General features: G+C 46.3%; 1 pseudogene; it reads right to left on the bottom strand.

The window, feature by feature from the left end:
* Positions 1-2947: 2947 nt before the first annotated feature.
* Positions 2948-3319, bottom strand: LOC105987194 (annotated as a pseudogene).
* Positions 3320-4331: the final 1012 nt, after the last annotated feature.

The following is a 4331-nucleotide window of genomic DNA, read 5'->3' on the forward strand; positions in this document are numbered from 1 at the left end:
AATAAGTAGGGGTGGTGGAGTGTTCAAAGGAAAGTCAGATTTTCAGAACCTGGAGATCAGTTTACTGTGTGATTGTACAGAAAACCACTTGTGAGCCTTTAGTGATGCTGTGTGATCATTCCCATGAACCAGAGAAGATAATCCGTGTCATTGGCAAACTTAAAAAACCAGTGAGCAGACAGAAATGGGAGCAGCAGTATTAGTCAAGATTATTAGGGAAGCTGAGATGATGACTACTCTGTACTTATTTATATTTTTAATTTTCTCCAGATAAATATATGCTGCCTTTATGGTAAAGAAATCAATGATACCTTCCTTGTTAAATTCTTTCTAATTTAACAAATAACTTAGGCTGTCAATGAAATTTAATTCCTGTTTTTTTTTAAACTGAATTCTTCAGAGTATTCTCCCTATCCAAAAGTTTGATTTTATTAGTTTCACTTTAAAATTTCTTTTAAAAAGTGATTCCACTGAGTGTGTGTGTGTACGCACACTATTAGTGGGGTTTGAACTTAGGGTACCATGTTCTTGCTTGGTTTTTTGCTGTTAAAAGCTGGTGCTCTACTAGTAGAGCCACATCTTCACTTGTGCTTTTGGTAGTTAATTGAAGATAAATGACTTTCAGATTTGTCTGTTCAAGATTTCTCAGATTTCAGCCTCCTGAGTCACTAAGATTACAAATAGGAGCCACTGGTGCCCAGTTCCAGTGATGTGTGTGTGTGTGTGTGTGTGTGTGTGTGTGTGTGTGTGTAAGCTAGATAAATCCTTGAGGATTTACTGTTTGCAAAGTTCTATGCAAAGAAAATAAAATTGAGTCACATAGAGGTGATTTTGTATTTTTCTCTCTCACACAATCAATCTACACATCCACTTTCCTTTAATCATTGTTCTTTCTTTTCCTCCTCAAGCTTAAATAAACCTTAAGTTTATGCTGGTTTTTATGGTCCTTGTTTAATCCTCAAAGCCAGCAGAGAGGGTTGGTGTGACTGAGACATGCCTGCGGAAGACCTCCCTTCAACCAGAGGCTCCACTCACGATGTTCCCACAGCCAATGACACTGTTGTAGGCTGCTGCTTGTTTGAATTACACTTAATAGAGAGTTGGCCTCACAGTGCTCTGGTTATATGAGAACTCAACTATGACAGGTGGTAGGATGTTTTCCCAAAATGAAAGGCAAACCATATAGATGCAGACATCCACCTGTATCTATCTCCAACATGAATGTTTAATGACAGTAACCACCGGTGTGATTTCCTTCCCAGGAGCATGAACGTGAATCTGAATTTATGATAGCACCACCACTGATGATTGGTGTGGGGGGGGGCAGTTGTAAACGAGGCATGCTGCTCACATTTACTATGACTTCCAACGTTCTTTTAAGACCCTGCCTCATATTCCTAAGTGTCTATGCGTGCATGCGTGAACTGCCAGTGGCCCTGTGGACTGGAAGAATTGCAAGGTTTCTTACGTGAATGGATCTGGCTTGTTAAGTACAAAATTGAATCCGGAAATTAATTTTATTGGGTCTGTGGCAGCAGAAGCATACCTGATCTAAAGATGAGCCCATCTCGTTAGGATCAGCCTTGTCTTATACTTTCACAGGTAGGTGGATAGAAACAAGTTCTAGATGGAGTAGTTTACAGGAGAGGTTGATGCTGCAATCAGAAGTCTCAATCCGTTCGATCTCCATGTCTAGCTGGTTTCTGGACGAGGAATTCAGTGCATCACTAAAACAAAGGGAGACATTGGAAAGGCCTCTCACGGGGAAATAGGAGAGCTCCAGAGGTCATGAGGAGACAGGAGCGTGCACAGCCGGACTTACCTGAGTTACACAGCGGAGAGGGGGTGCCCTGAAGTGAGCTGCGTCCCAGCAACCCACCAGGGTGGTTGGGGGAGGGGAGCTCAGGTGAAGATCGACCGCGACAAACACAAGGAAAAAAGTGGGAACCGGAGTCAACATGTGAAAGAAAACCCCACTAAGCCATGAAGCTGGGTGAGACAGAGGGAACCCTCAAGCTGAATACTTCCCTGTAGCACCCCCCCTCCCATTGCTGGAGGATAGAATGAATGATGCAAGTGAGGGCACCCAGCAGGCCAGAGGGTGTATTGTGTGGTAGTAGTATTAGGACTCGTAGTGAGAGAAAATGAATTAACACCCTTTGGGTGATCTAAGCCCTTTAGGTCTGACCTGAACCTATGTTGAAGAGAAATCACATAAGCAAAGCGCCAGGTAATATCTGCCAGTTACTTAATGATGGTGCCTGGTGCCCCCTGGTCCGCACTCAATCATGAATGCCCTCCTTCTTTTTGGAGAGAGAGAGGCAGACAGGTGGCAGAGATGAGCGAGAATGTGTGTGTGTGTGGTGTGTATGTGTGCGTGCGTGCTATGCACGACAGTCTTTGCTTCTTCAGTCAGTGGAAGTAAAGATGCCCATCTTGGGAGCCACCTCCGCCTCATGGGGAAAGCCAGTCTGTCCTAAGCAGCTGCAAGCTGATTCACAGAGAAACGAAAAGAGGACAAAACCTTTATTTATCTATACATCACTGAAGAACATTTATTTACTCTGCACTAAGACCTTGTCCTGGGGGCATATAACGGCACCCCAAACCCCCCCAGACTCCACCCCCCCTATTCCCCCACCCCCCCACACACACACGGCCTCTGCAAGGGTTTGCTGGCCACATGCTAGAAAGCAGATCAAGAAACTGGAACCAACGCGAACTGACAAAAGAACAACTTCCATCTAAAGTAGGAAAACACAGAAACAGAAAAGCAGAAGGGCCATTGGGTGTTCCCGCGGATGAGATCCGCCCCGTGCCATTTAATTCACTCCTTCCATCTTAACTCCCGTGAAACACGACAGAAACAGGCTCGGACAGTAACGCTGCACACTCCTGTGTCCCAACCCCCAGCAAGCCCTGGGCCCTGGGCGCGGGGGTGGCCAGCTCAGTTGCTCCCCGGCCTTTGGGCCTGCGCGCGAAGCAGGGCGTAGATCTTCCCCTTGATCCAGTCTTTATTGTAAGGCTGGTAGGTCTGGGTGTCCGCTCGGTACACCAGGCAGCTGAGGTCCGCCAGGTGGTCGATGAAGTCAAACAGCTGGCTGATGTCGTAGATGATGGAGGGGCAGTTGGGGCTCATCCTCTTCAAGTGCTCCTCGTACATCTTGCAGACGCCCTCCATACATCCATCCACCGAGTCGTAGTCGGCGTACGTTCTGCCCTCCGGCCTCTTGGACGGCTGGACCAGCAGGATGGTGTGAAACTCCAGGTCTGAGAACACATCTGCAGGAGGGCGGTGGGCCGACGGCTTCCCTTCCATGCCTACAGGGGAGGCATGGTGTGCCGGATTGGCTCCTTGTCACCGTTTCTCAGCCTGCGTGCTGTTTCCTTGGAGGGAGCAGCGACTGGGGCTGGGGGGCTGGATGCTACCTGGGCGTTAACCATCCCAGGACCAAAGGCGTTGCTCCTGACCTCCACCACTATCCGCGAGGCTCAGCCACAACGCCACCAACTGCCAATCTAAGAATCCTGTCTCCCTGGGAGGGGTGTCTGCTCAGCTGCTCAGCAGCATCCTTCCCTGGCATGGCGCTTCTGAGGGCTGAGTGTCCGTCGCTTGCATCCCATTGTCTCCATACACACAGGCAGCCAGAGTTCTTCTTCTAATGACAGGGCAGGCCTCCTAAGTTGATCTCCTGGTGAATAACTTACTCCATCACCCCCTTCTCTGCTTCCCCTGCTCCACCTGAAGCCCCAGAATCTTAAACGAAATCAAATAGTTTTGTCAAAAAGATGCTTTCTTTTCTTTACACACACACACAACATTTGGTTCCACTTCATTGGAATTTATCTTCAAAGAGGGAATGTCATCTCGACTCTATTTCTAATCATCTCCGTGGAACTTTGAGAGTTGAGTGAATGATTTTGAGGTACATCCAACTCAAGCTGCATAATATACCATTCCATGGGCTGTTCCATCTGGGAAACGCTGAGAGATAAAGAAAATAATCTGGTTATTTGCTTCCTACAAATTACTGCTCTGAAAATTAGGTTTTTTTTAATGTAGAAAATGAGATCATATTTAATGCGTTTTAATCAGGCTTAGCTTTTTTAGATGTTCTGGGGATTTCAACCGGATATTGATTGACATCTAGCAAAAACACTACAGTCTATTCAATAGAGAAATTCAGATCATGCAAATAAGGACATAATTAATTGCCAACCCGCAGCCAGAGTCATCCGTAAGAGTTGTTTTCAGAAACTTGGGAGCCAAGAGAAATAGAGATAAGACTAAGGTACCTAGTATGTACTAGGAAATAATAAATTCATTCTAA

This window comes from Dipodomys ordii, unplaced genomic scaffold (assembly GCF_000151885.1).
Source record: "Dipodomys ordii isolate 6190 unplaced genomic scaffold, Dord_2.0 Scaffold40, whole genome shotgun sequence".
Lineage (NCBI taxonomy): Eukaryota > Metazoa > Chordata > Mammalia > Rodentia > Heteromyidae > Dipodomys > Dipodomys ordii.